The sequence below is a fragment of the Diabrotica virgifera genome, chromosome 7 (assembly GCF_917563875.1).
Source record: "Diabrotica virgifera virgifera chromosome 7, PGI_DIABVI_V3a".
Lineage (NCBI taxonomy): Eukaryota > Metazoa > Arthropoda > Insecta > Coleoptera > Chrysomelidae > Diabrotica > Diabrotica virgifera.
The window spans coordinates 152,378,550-152,393,915 of NC_065449.1; the positions used below are offsets into that span (position 1 = coordinate 152,378,550).

The following is a 15,366-nucleotide window of genomic DNA, read 5'->3' on the forward strand; positions in this document are numbered from 1 at the left end:
TTGGTTCAACGTGTACTCTATTTGTAAGGGAAAATGGATCATCTAAAATCTTCAAACTTTACGGACTAAATGTATAGGTTCGAAGGAATTTTAACAGAATTACTGTAAATTTTGGTCTATAGTTAAATACTGCTTAAATACCACAATTTAAAGTAATAAACCAAGTTTATTTATGCGTGTATACAGTGGCGGCTCGTGGTAATTTAAGGAGGGTGTTCAATTAAAGAATGTAATTATACAAACGGTGAATAAGCGCGAAAAATTTTTGGGGGCCTCGCCAAAAGATGTTCTGTAAAATGAAACCTATCTTTGACCCGATTAATCAGGATGTCACACACTTTTTTTGTTTTGTGCAGAATATGATATCTACTGAATGATGGCGCTGCTTCGGTGGTGAAGGTGGACGATGAAGTTACGAATATTGAAATGGCTTTGTCAAAACTGTTTAAAAATCCGTTTATTTTAACGGCATCCAAAGACCGAGATTGAAATTATAATTTCATTCTTTGAAAACACTAAACATGGAAAACAAAACAAAGAATGTAGTTTATCACACCCACATAACCACGAAGTTTTTCTATATTGTTCAACTTTAAAACAATGTTTAAACTTTTTATTTTTTATTGCACATTCTTGTACAAAGTTTATCTCCGGCCAAGTTAGTTCATTCTTTTTATAAGAAGTCGATTTTCAAAAATATTTGCATTTTCTTTTATAAACCTCACTGAATAAGGCTCCATCCTAAAAAAACTACCAATATTGTATTTAATAAATTCCCACAACAGAAAATGCCAAACTGCGAATCGAAACGTTCCGCCCCGGTCTCTGTGTGCAGTGCACAAATCCTCAATGTTTTAAGAAGGAGAATCGCTGATTCACGGATTTAAGATCTCTCGTTCTTGTATAGGTTTACTGTATAGTGGCTGGGTTCAATTTGAATTCTGCACTTACCACGTGGATCTACCGTAGCGGTGTAGTTCAAATAAATTATATGATTAATAAAAACAGTTATATTTTAATGATACTATATTTATGAGATTTAAGAACAAATATTATAATGATACTATAATATTTAGGAGATTTTTAAAAATCTGTATTTTAATGAAATTTGATTGGGTGTTCATTGCACAAGTGAACCAATGGAGAAACCGCCCCTGCGTGTATATTTAATAGCATCTTCTACAAGTCGATATAATATAAGAGGTAACAAGTTATTCACATATACATATTTAGCTAACTTTAACAAATATGTAATTGAAATTTACGTGAACTGTAATCGAGAAAATCACATTAATGATCTTTTTATTATCTTAGCCATATTTCATTAAATTAAAACAAGTATAACATTGCCTATAGTATTATGTTCATTAGATACACGACGCCACTATCCCTTGCTTTCAATTTGGCATTCCAATGTTCCTTAGTGCCACATTTGCTGTGTATTTTGAGAATCCCAATCTAAGTATTTATAGTCCGTCCGCTATAACTTTTCCCATGCGGTACGATTCATTTTCAATCAAATTAAGTCAAAACAGAAAGTGAAACGTACGCCGATGTGTGTAGTATATAGTATACAGTATACAAAATGTATATACATATCGACGTTCGTTTCAATTTATGTTTTGACTTAATTTGATTGAAAATAAATCATACCGCATGGGAAAAGTTATAGCGGACGGACTATAGCTAATGTTTTAAACCAGAAAATATTAGCAAACACATTTTGGGAAACCAAATTATGTGAACATTTCTATAGTCTAATGCAGCATTTTGAAGTTTAACTTAACGTATACTGACTTGTTACAGTAAAAACATCAAAATCCTTGTAACTTTTCATTGGATACATTTTTGATATTGACTCTTTCAGTTTATTAAATGAATTCTCGCATTCAACTTGTGTAATATTTACACATGTATCGTCAAAGCTTCATAGCTTGTAGGTATAATAATTATAGAAGAAAACGTAATTTTAAAACCGGAGTTTAATTCCACAATGAAAAAAGTTTTTCTCAATAGCGAATTTAATTAAAGATTTAAATTAGTTTAAATTTAATTAAATATTTAATTTTTACACTCTAAACTGCAGTATATGTACATACATATATGGAACAATCACTAACTGGTTCTTCTTAAAGTTTTGTTCATCAACAGCTCGCTTCAAGTATCTTCAGTTTCATCACCTTCTCAATATAATAAGACATTACCCAAGGCTTATTTCTTAACTTTTATCGACAGCTTCTCACTCTTTATAACTTGATTATAGTATTTTACCTTAGCCCAATTTTTTAGTTATCATCACCGATGCAAAGCAAACCGTTTGAATGGTTATAGCCCGCACCTGCCCGAGATATTAATCTCTTCCCGCATTTTCCGCCATTGAATTCATTCTAAAGGTATAATTATTACAAAATTATCGTTCCTGCTTTTCTGTAATTAAATAGACGATTTAAATACAACAAATTATTTTGGTCAAGGTGTCTCGCTACGCTTTCGTTATCAACGGATAGCTGGTAGGTAGGTGACATCAACAAAATAAAACGTTTAGATATTTTTATTTTTAAATAATTTATTTGAAGGTATTATAACCTTACGAAATTCTTAGTATCAGTTATACAGGGTGTCCCCGAAAATAGTGCGTTCCTTTAAGGTATGGATTAGTGGTGTTGAAAAAGTAACTATTCGTTACAAAGTACTCGTTACTTACGAATACCGAAAGTAACGATTACTATACAGAGAGGCAAATCGTTACTTTGATTACTCTGATTACATCGGTACTTCGTACCAGTCGTATCAGAGCGAGTACCTATTTGAGTATTGTATCTACAATCGGTTGATATCGGAATTGGACCGGTATTATGACAAATGTTCGGTATCAGTACAGTTAACTAAAATTTTATCTATGAAGGGCGAAGACTATGAAGAGTTTTACAGGATTACAGGGCGATGAGAAGTAGCTGAAACAGAGGGAGGTAAATCATTTAACAAAGCATGCACCCAGAAACAGATGTCTATACGATAAAATACGATTTGTCGAGGTAGATAATTCACAGATGTTTGTTCCTTTGAAAATAAAAATGCAACACATTAGATTTTAATAATAAATACACACTATTCTTATCAGGACTAGAAACAAAAATATCTAGCTGAGATTGACCGGAAAAAATGTAGAAATGATAATATTTCTAGACTATGCTCATCAACTTTAATTTTACATGTAGGTATGGCATTGTTTTTATTAGACCAGGGCATTTAACACTAAAAGCACAGGAATAAATATATTTTTAAATATACATAGTAGGTACCTAGAGACTTGCAACTTTTTGCATTGTATTTAGGATTAGTATGACGCCTGGAAAAAGTCTACAATAGAAAAATGGGTGGAGCAGCAATGACAGAACAATTAAAAACATTAATTAACAAAATCATAAAACACAATAAAATACCGGAAGAATGGAGAACAAGCGAACTAATTCTACTATTCAAAAAGGAGATAGATAGCAGCCAGAAAACTACAGAGGTATCAACTTGTTAAATACTACCCTGAAACTTACAACTAAATTTTTACAAGACCTAATGAATCAGAGGATAAGTTTAGCAGTTGAACAACAGGGTTTTCGTACTGGAAGATCATGTAACGATGCAATATTCGTCATAAAGCAAATTACTTAGAAATCACTAGAGTATAGACCAGCATTTCTATGTCTGATTGACTTGAAGAAAGCATTTAGTAAGAGTTAAGACTCACAGATGTAATCCATCTTCTGTACAATAGAGAATTTCCCTTAGATATCATAAAAACTATTGAAAACATCTACCAAAACAACAAAATGGAAGTCAAAATAGATGGACAACTTACAGAATCTATAGATATAGGCAGCGGAATAAGACAGGGAGACTTGTTGAGTCCTATGCTCTTCAGTTTAATCATGGATGAATGTTTATGTACTTTTGGATGCATTTCATACTGCAATTATACATTTCCACCCATTTTTTTATTGAAAACTTTTTCCTCTTTCACTATTTCCCTAAAAATCATTTATTTTTTTCTAAATGCCTTGGTATATGTATATTTTATTGTTATGATCCAAAAATCTAAAGTAATATCTGCCCGGGCCAAAAAATTAGGAGAATTTATAAAAAAAATTCATTTTTAATTATTAATTAGTCTGGACATAATTATGTCGGTCACCCCTTGCTTTAAATAATTTTTAACATAATAGATTACATATCTTTTAATTTCTATCCATTAAATAGATCGGTGAAGGTCGTTGTTATATCGGATCTTATACGAAATACTGAGAAATGCGATTCTCGATATGATTACCGGTACTCAAATACAAAAGTAATCATAGTAATAAAAATAACCTACTGATACAAAATATGTACTGAGAAATGCGATTCTCCATATGATTACCGGTACTCAAATACAAAAGTAATCAAAGTAGCGAATACTGTAAATGATTACTTTATACAAAAGTAACGATTTGTAACGATTACTCGAAAGTAACTATAATCAACATCACTAGTATGGATATAATACACAATGTAGAACAAGAAAGTCCTATAACATTTTTTTCTAAAGTTAACCGTTTCCAAAAAAATTACATTGTTCTCCATATAAACGAACTTTTATTTTTATAAAATTTAATAATTTGGCTTCACTGTACAAGAACTGTTGGTGACTTAGGTTATTGACACCAAAAATGTGGGTCAGAAAGGTAGACACCTGCAAAATAATTTTACCACCCCATGTTTAAAAATCAAACAAAACAAGAATTTGTTTGTTTGTTGAGGAGGAAGACAGGGTTTTATGTAAATACTAAAGGGCCATGCTGCAACTATTTTTAAATAGTGATTTTTTATCTTCAGATTTTTGTATACATAGTTGTCAGATTTCAATTTGCATACCAAAATGTATTTTGATTTTTTGGCCAAACGGTTGAATTTAGAAAAAAAATTTCTAAAAAATGTAGAGCAAAAAAGACTTTTTTGCTCTACACGGTGCCTTCTACCTATACCTTTAAGGAACGCACTGTTTTCGGGGACACCCTGTATACTTACATTGCATATTTAGACGGAGTGATATTACATAGAAGTTCAGCCACGATTTTGTTTGAGTCTATGAGTTCCACGAATCCTGTACTTTGCAATACTTGAAGGTTAGACGAGGTATTTATGTACTCACAATTTGACCCACTGGTTTCCTGTGACATTTTCCTGCAAAAATTAGATATTCCGTGAAAAAAATGGCTTACTGCAATTATTTTTTGAGTCCTACCATATCCGTAGAATGACATGGATACTATCGATTTTATGAAGAAAATTTAACCTTACTATTATTTAAATTAAGAAATTAAAATTAAATTGTCTTATTTTATATTACCTAAATTTTCTTATTTAAAAAAAAAATGTCTTCATAAAATCGATAGTATCCTGTCATTCTATAGATATGGCAGGACTCAGAAATTCATTGCAGCACGCCATTTTTTTTTTCGTGAAAAATCTAATTTTCACAGGAAAATGTCACAGGCAACCCGTGGATTTCTCCTCAAATTGTACGTAGGTACTTCCTCTAACCTTCCAGCATTGCAAAGAGCAGGACTCAGAAAAGCGTGACTGAAGTTCCATCTAATATATTCCGGTCTATATTCCGTTGCACATAAAATAACAAAGGGCAAGTTTATAATAATATATGAAATGCGAGGTCATGTTCTCGGTAGGAATTATGATCGGCATTTATGAATCCTTTAATTTTCATCCAACTAAAGTAGTTGTGCTCACTGCGGAGAGTAATGGATTGTATCCTCGCTCCGACCCTTGCTCCCTGGTATTTATATTCGTTATATTCGTGAATTCTCGCATTTAAAATAATGTATTTATTTTACATAGCGATCGTTAATATAGTTTCGATCGCTATGTAAAATAAATACATTATTTTAAATGCGAGAATTCACGAATATAAATACCAGGGAGCAAGGGTCGGAGCGAGGATACAATCCATTGCTCTCCGTAGTGAGCAAACCCTAACTCTAATAGCTCGCAGGTATATTCATTTGCTTCTATAACCTAGGCTCCTGAGAGATGCGCTGGAAGACAATTTAGTTCAGCATTAATTGGCTTAAAATAATAAAAAATGTCAGATGATTCCATATTTTGGTTGAGTGTACATAAGAACATCGCGTAAAACAGCAAAGTGTAACCAAATGTGAAATCCAAGCTCCCCTTGTTTCTTTTTCTGTAGATTTATTTCTCCCCTTTATTACGAAATTGTAAATTTTGGTAAAGGACAACCGAATCCTCTCGTTGCAGCACTCCCATTACCAGTTAACCCTTCCATCAATTTAAATTCTGCAATGTAGCGATGCAAATCGGCAACCATTATGGCAAAAATGACCTCTCTCCTCTCTTCGAATGCGTTGGGGTCCACGTATTAAGGTAAATATTCAAAGAGCCTGCACCGAAGTAGATAACACTTCATTTTGTACGGATAATTCGGATTAAGAGAAAAGCCGTTAGTCCAGTCGTTGGAGTAATTAATACTGCCGTAATGCCTCTCAGAGACCGCCAGAGGGCCTCGCCGTTACTGCTGACTATAATCTAGAGTAAATTGTGTATCGATTTTCCGACGGTCATTACAGCGGGAATAGAAAGGGATCTGTTAGCCGCTACACATTTCTGTTAAAAAAGTAACAGATGTTTGACTAGTTTGCCATAGGAATTATAACTTTGGTAATAGGTAATTAACTTTTCTATTACAAAAAAGCCTTAAAAAAGTTAAGGCTAATTTTACTCTAAATATTGAGGTTATTCGAAAAAACTGTAAATACAAAAGCTGTAGAGCTTTTTATTACCAACCACTTTGCCATGTAACGTTTTTCAATTGGACTTGTAGTTTTTACAATACACCATTTTTAACCGCAAAAAAATCTTACAATTTATAACTCGAAATTTTGAGGTTATTCGAAAAAACTGTACATACAAAAGTTGTAGAGCTTTTTATTACCAACAACTTTGCCATGTAAGTTTTCAATTGGACCTGTAGTTTGGCCGAAAAAAATTTTATCCTTAAAAAAACCTTAAAAAATTTATAACTCTAAATATTGAGGTTATTCGAAAAAACTGTACATACAGCAGTTGTAGAGCTTTTTATTACCAACAACTTTGCTATGTAAAGTTTTACAATTGGACTTATAGTTTGGCCGAAAAATTTTTTTCTCCTTAAAAATAGCATTAATAAATTTATAACTCTAAATGTTGAGGTTATTACAAGAAACTGTATAAACAAGAGTTGTAGAGGTTTTTATTACCAACAACTTTGCTATGTAACGTTTTTCAATTGAATTTGTAGTTTGGCTGAACCGGTTGTAGCCGTTAAAATGAACTTTAAAAAATTTATAACTCTAATTTTGAGGTTATTTGAAATATGTAAGTGTAAATACAAAAGTTATAGATCTTTTTATTACCAATTACTTTACCATGTAACGTTTTTCAATTATTGGGCTTGTAGTTTGGCCGAATTTTTTTTTCCCTAAAAAAGTCTTAAAAAATTTCCAAGTCTTAGTTTTGAGTTCTTCGAAAAAATGTAAATACAAAAGTTAATTAATAGTTAATAGTAGTAATAATTCATTACTTAATAATACATTAATAATACATTAATTCATTAATAATACAGATTCTTTTGTTTTGTTAATTTCCCGTTAGGGAAGATATTCTCATAGTTGCTGAATATCAATTACAGTTTTCCTTAGCTTTTTTCAGTTGATAATTTCTACCAAAGTCTTTTATCAACCAAAATATTAGATAATCAAAACGAAATATTTTATCGATCCCTAGTAGAAAATCTTGAGCATAAATGGTTGTTGTGGCACAAATAAACACCGATATCAATAGTACAGTAATCAAACCAGTTTAATAGAGATAACACATCTCTTTGCAAGAGGGGTAGGCAGATAAAAGAATGATAAATTACGTGTTTGTGCGTGTGAATATATAACATATTAGGTTCAGTTTACCGTTTTAATCTTTTGGAATTTACCCTCGCGTAACTGACAATTTTGAATTATTGCTCTCGGTTATTGAGTTGGCTTTCTGTTTATTTTGCCGCACGTGTACAGGATGATTCGACGACTTCATATAATACACCTTTTATGTGAAGTATGTTGGCTGAGAGAGGCAGATTTATATAAGACATTAACTGATGTTTTCCTAAATTTTCACTAAAATTATTTAATGATACCTAGACCTATACGTAGTTGCCTCCATCCATATATCGTCCGTCGGCAAATTCAAACAAATTATACTACCTTTAGTCCAGACAAATTAATATAATTTTTACCACCAAAAATGAGATCTTTTAACCAAATAATTGTTCAAATACAATGTGCAGAATAATTTTGAATTCGGTTCCGCTAATATACTTGCTTTTTTGTGCTTAAAAGTAGAAAAAAGTTTAATTTCTCTTGCTTAATATTTATCGTCTAATAATTAATTTTAACTGTATGAACTAATATGCAAATATTTACCTTCAGTTGTAAAATGACAAGTTCTAATCTCTAAAGGGGCTACTCAAATTTCTTTTCAACATTTATACCAAATATTTATACCGCCACTTTTTTGGATGGGGGATAGTAATATGTAGGCAACTTTGTGTCAGTATATTTTTCAAGTCAAGTACGTTAATTGAAGAATGTCGATATGTTAACAACTGCAGTAATATTCAGTTGATGTAGTGTAAGTCAAGAGATAGTGTTTTCCAAAAGTACCTACTAATGGTCAAAAATGACCAATTTCTGCTTTTTGAAGGACATACCTTATTTAAGGTATGTCCTTAAAAAAAGAAATTTTTTTTTTTTTTTTATTTAAAAAAAAAATTTTTTTTTTTTTTATAAAAAAAAAAAATTTCTTTTTTTAAGGACATACCTTGTAGCATAAATCGGCAACTGCTAAAAGCCTGAATGGCCAATGTTGAAGAAGTATTATAAGTGCGAAAAAAACACCATAAAAACACTATCTTGTAGCATTATAAATCGATTTAAGATTGGAGGAAGAATTGACCTGAGGTTGGTCATTTAGGGCCGGTTGTTCGAACGCTAATCAAAAATGGAATCAACTGATCATTATCAAATATTTAATTACTGTCACGCAACTGTCAATGTCAACTTTGTTTGGGTTGCTGAAAACATAATTGATTACAATTATGAGATTTATTAATCAATTATGTTAATAATTGTTATGTTAATTAATAATTAATAATTAATTAATCAATCAATTATGTTAATTATCATAATGATAATTGACATAATTGATTACAATCAACTGATTGACGTACGAATGAGGGGTGTTGTTATTTGATAATTGTTAAGGGGACTTAATTATAATCAACTTCTTGATTAGCGTTCGAACAACCGGCCCTTAGAGTTATTTGAATAATTTGATTTTAATTTATTGATTTACTTACACTCTAACAAAAGTATTGCATCATTGAGTATGATTGAACGAATATCTATGTTCTAAAATGTAAGATCTGTTCATGGAGTTTTTCTTTCTGCAAAATGCCTATTTGTATTTGAAAGTATTATGCCTAGCTCCTTACTGTTGTCGAATTTAAATAGTAATCTAATATCTAATAGATCTGCCCTGTATGTTCATTTTAAATAAAGGAGTTATATTTGTAGCATCATTTCTTGCAGACAGTAGTGTGTATATTCATTGTTTATTCGCTGCAAAGCTAAATATTTACATATTCTGATATAACTTGGTATCAACTTGAGATCGGTGAAACAGATGGTTTAGAACACTCGACGAATAGATTAATTGGTCAATAATGTGCAATGTTTATTATTTGTTTGACTAGCTTTTCTAATTTTAGTTTATTTATTGAAATAGCAAACCATATCGGATGTTTCAGCACTGAGTTGCCTCACCACTTCTTAAGGCTATGGGTACATAATTCGCAAATATTTTAAGTGTCTCCCTACTTTTTCTGTCTTTACACGGCAAATTACGCGTAGTAAAATTCACACTGGTATGGATATGTAAACATTACTAGAATGTCATTCTACTTGAAAATGTCATTATTAATTTCAAGAGATGGGTTTTGAATTTTTTTGGATAACTGTTATTTTTATAATTGGAAATTATTAATTCAGTTAATAAATGTGATAATTTTTTCACTAACTATGTATTCAGTGATTGTAATAATTTATTTGTACAACAAAGACTAATACTGAATCGAGAAAAGAGGAAAAGTGTTAAAGTGATTTTTTAATAATATATTGTTATGGAACGCTTACAATTTTGAACATCTTTAACAACAAAATACTTGGATCACAGAATATACTATCCTGATGTATTCTCTGCTTGGATCTTCCACAAATAATACACAATAAATAACTTTTTATTAAGTTCACGTCTTAAATCAATTATTTATCAAATACACTATATTTCAATAATATTTAATCAATAACTCAACATACTCCCGATGCAATGTCAAATATTTAAAATTGTCACTGATTGTCAGTGTCTGACTGACAATATATGCTGAAAATATTATATTCGGCTGAGTGCGTTGTAAGACAAAGATAGATTTGGAAAATATTACCACGGCATTGTGTTTATTTTTTTCGAATCCTGAAAAAACCAATAAATATTTTTGAAAAATTTAAACGCAGAATAAAAGACTAATTTATTACCGAGGGCCGAAAGTCCTTTAGAATAAATAAAAAGTTTATTTTGAATGATATATTTGAAATTAAAAATCACACTAAATTTTCTCTTAGTTTTTCACCCCTGTAACTTATTAAAATAAACATTATAGAAGTTCTCAGGGACTTTCGGCCCTCGCTAATAACGTGATCTTTCATTCTGCGTTTAAATTTTTCATAAATACTTATTAGTTTTCTCAGGATTCGAAAAAAATGAATCCCCATTTGAATTGCATTGCAGCCGAAAATACGTACCGATCCTCTTAATAATGACAAAAATTATTTGTAAAACAAAAAAATCCATCTTGTGTTTATGAATCAACTAGAACTGTCAGTTGTATTTGAAAAAATAACATTTAACAAGTAGATTGTAGTATGTACGGTAGATAAAGAGATCTGTTGTCCTCCTACATTGTGATCTGAAAGGTTTTAATGTAAACTTTACATCTTGTTTGTGGCTTTCGGATAGACTTTGGCCAACACTGTCGATCATCTGTTGATTTGATAAGTACCTACTTAGGTAAACTCGTTCCTTGCTGTGGCTGCCATACTGATTTCCAGATTTGGCCCTTTCTGAAATTAATTGCAGCTATTCTCACCGAATTTCAGTAGTTCATTTTAATCTTCGGAAGTACCTACCTATGGCCTGTAACGTGTTTTCAATTTCATACTTTTCAGTTTACTGAATCTTCGTTCTTCCTATTCCTTATTTGTTTTGGTTGTTTATTCCTGATCCATTCTTGACTTACGGAAGCTGGTCAAAAGTCTTCACCTCTGACAATCAATTGCTAACCAAATTTTTCACAAATTTGCATTTATCGAATTTTATTAGCCGTTTCTTTTCAGATGCACACGAAAGTGCATTAACCAAACACATTATATCTCCTATAAAATCTAAAGCTAATTATCCTACAGTTTTCTTCCTATATTTTAGTTTAAAAGTTATGTACTAAAAATATTGCGAAGTATAAATGCAATGATTTAATAAGACTGCATCTAGCTAGTTCGAATGATTGCAGCGGTAAACAAGCAGAGGGTGGGCGCGGTGCGGGAGGTAGATCAAAATTCAAAAATTGAGGATTCTGATTGAGGAAAAGCGACAATAACATGCAAACTCATTGAATTGTGCGTGTGACAAATGCCAATCGACTGGGTCGTGACAGAAGGCGCCTCACGTGAGCGGAATACTGGGATCGATTATTGTTTTAAACATGGCTCGATAATTCTTTTGAAATTATCAGATGTGCCGATTGATTGGGTGGTGCCGGTATTGTTTCGGCCTTTTTTAACAGAATGATAAATCAACGACAGAGCCGGGGTATTTAACAAATAATAATGATCGGGGAATTTTTTATTGGTTGAAAGTATAGGTGATTAGGCCTCTGATATTGGAAGTTTAATATCATCAAGGCCTTTCCAATAATATTTATGAAGCGTCTAAATCATTATATCCTGTTTTCTGTTGTGGATTTCTACTTTTTTCATTTTCCTGGCACTATGTTCACATTAAGTTTGTGACCAATGCTGAAATTTATTATATAACAACGAAATACTTATGTCTACGTTTATAATACAAAGAGTGATTTATGACGGACATTATATTGTCTTTAAAGTTATGTGGTATTAGCGCAATCCTCGTTGTAACTAAAATTTATATCTAAATTCTGATTAAGGTCAAATTTATTTATTGCTGTTAGTAAGTGATAGAGTCTACCGGTACTTGATGGAAATTCGTTTTATCTAAACAATAAAATACTGAATACTTTCGTTTTCAATACTTGAACAAAATGTATTATATTTAGCACTATTGCAAAAGCACTAACACCGTGGTGTATATAAACTTACATCGGTCAGACTGGCAGAACATTTAACAAACGTATAGCAGAAAACAAAAGGGCTTTCAATAATAGAAAAACAGATTCTACGTAGGCACTTTATCTTCTAGAATTCTAGATCATAATCATTCTTTTAATGGCCAATTTCAAATTCTCTGAATTAAAAATAAAAGCCTTAAACTATCCTTATTATAATCTGTGCAACTTAATAAATTAAAAAATACAGGTTTTAATGGCGGTTAAACTTGTTAAATGCAAAACTTCGTATATATTTTCTCAATACAAGCAATCACCGGAATTAGCAGGAAAAATGATACTAGTTTCGTCTGAGTTCTTTTTAAAGTGATTATAAATAAATAAAGCTTTAAAAGAATTAGGTAATTGTTTACGGTATATTGAACGAGAAACTGAAATCGTTAATAAAATCATAATCTTTTTATTACATACAGGAAGGTGTAATCCCTGAAGCACATCATATAAACTAAACGCTGATTAATTTTCTGCATTTTCTAACACCTAATAACCAACAAATCCAAGGTCGTCGCAATCAAAATTAATATAACACACTAACGAGCCTTTGAAATATAAGGTGTGTAATCTTCACTTTCGGTTTTAATTTAATTAGACGGCGTATCCTTTTAGGCAATTTGCCAGAGGCGTCTCGAAAGGAAGACGAAGACGAAAATTCACCAAGGGAACGGAAAAAGTATATTTGTTGGTTTTATTATTTACGTGTTGTTGGAAGTTAGAGACTGTAGAAGAAACTGTGGCATTATAAGATGAACTTTTCGACTGTATTCCACTCTTAGAAAGTCGTAGTAACTTATTTTGTAGAATGGAAGGCGGCAAAATTTGATCCCATCTTGTTTACAATTAGTAATTTATATTGTAGAAAGTCTTTAAAGGCGGCGAAATGTAATCCATTCTTGTTTACAATTGATGGACATCGTTTTAATCATTTTTTGGCATTCAAATTACAAACATTTTGTTCAATATGATGTTATAAAACTAAAAGAGTTCCTGTATTTGGCCTGCTTTAACCGTATATACCTAAGTAAAAACTAAATATTTTTAATTACATATTTAATTACCAGAAGAGAACCAGCTGCCGGACTATAGCTTAAAGCCGAACTACCAAAACCTACAAATCTGACCCATTTGACTATATTGGTTACTTGGACTATACAATTACTCTTTAGGTCCTTGTAGTGAACTGAGTTAGTATCTCGTTTTCTGAAAAGGAAGTTTGTAGACTATGTATTTCAATGGGTTTCTTTAGCCTCCTCGAGCTTTTCATACTGCGACTTGGAAGATTTTTTGTGCATGCCCTAGATCTATTGAGTCCAAAATAGTTAGATTTATCAGAAACTTAGAACTATGTATTGCATATTTTTTAATTGTTCGGCCGTTTTCTCATTTTCACAGAATCTGTGTGTTACTCTGTTCGCTTTGCCAGTTTTACAGAGGATATCTGAATAAATACTATCCCGTAAGAAGTAAGAACACATGCGATTGTAATGTAGGAGCGAAGATCGGTGGGATATGTGCATTTTATCAATGAAATTCGATATTTTTAAGATATTCCAGAAGCCGCTACAGATAAAATGTTTTAAGAACCTATTAATCATTCAGAATTACTCGACGGGTATTAGTACAGTTAAAATAATTAAGACGATAACCGGACAATGATGATTTAATGAGTGAAATTTATTTTTTTTTACTTTAATGACAAAAGAAGCAAGCCCATTAGCAGAACCCAATTAAAAATTATTTTGCACATCATATTTGAAACATTATTTGATTGAAAAATCTCATTTTTGTTGGCAAAAAAAATATATTAATTTGTTTGGACTAAATTACAGTTGTGTTTATCTTAAAAAGGATATGTTACTATCAACATTCACACAGTGTTGCCAAACTGAATTTTGTTATTTTTGGTGTAAATTTTTTCCACGGATCTCCGAGGGTACAACAGAGGTTTTATTAACGCTTTTGTTTTGCGTTTCACGTGATACATTTTCTCAGTGGCGTACAGATCCTTCTCAGTATCCCATATATCTATCTATCATTGGACATAGGCCTCCTCTTCCTTCTTCCATGCCTCTCTATTTTGGATATTTTGCACCCACTTTGACCTGGCGTGTTTCTTCAGGCCATCTTACCATCACATTTGTGGCTTTTCCCTTGTTCGTTTGTGGTTCTACAGTCTCCAATGTATAATCATCTTAGTCTATCTTTTATCCGTCTATCTTAGAGTATGTCGACGAACTTCCATTTAAGCTTTGTTACTTAGGTTGAGATTTCTCTCATTTTTAATTTGTTACGGAATAATATAACTGCTTAAAATAACACTAGACATTGAATATAAATAGGTTAACTGCCCGTGTAATATAGGGATCATGAAAGGCTAATAGAATTGTTAAATGGATGAAGTTATAATAGACATCTAGCCACAATATAGAACACAAAAATGCACAATTATTATTAATTGTACCTAATTATTTTATTTCTTAAATTATTTGTGGATGTACTCAATTGTTTTTGTCATCAACTATTTTAAATGGGAAATAAGCCACAATTTTACCAAAAAATTATAAAAATTATAAAAATGCCACAAGGAAATAGCTTCAGAACAACATTGTTTTTGCCCTTTTCGATTGTTTCATAAAGCTTTAATTTGTTTTCTGTTTACTTGACTATCCCCCCGTAAGTCCGCTTATGATAAATTTTAAGTTCCATTAAAGATTTTCTTAATTACCCAGCGCAAACAACAATCTATTTTTCATAATTTTTGCTGTTTGAGGCACTCGACCGTTGAAAATCGGCAC

The 15,366-nt window shown here is 31.5% G+C and overlaps 1 protein-coding gene across 1 annotated transcript in view; it reads left to right on the forward strand.

Moving 5' to 3' along the window:
- LOC114331985 (putative transcription factor SOX-14) overlaps positions 1-15,366 on the forward strand; it is a 119,466-nt gene that overhangs the window by 92,624 nt on the left and 11,476 nt on the right. The window lies entirely within an intron of this gene.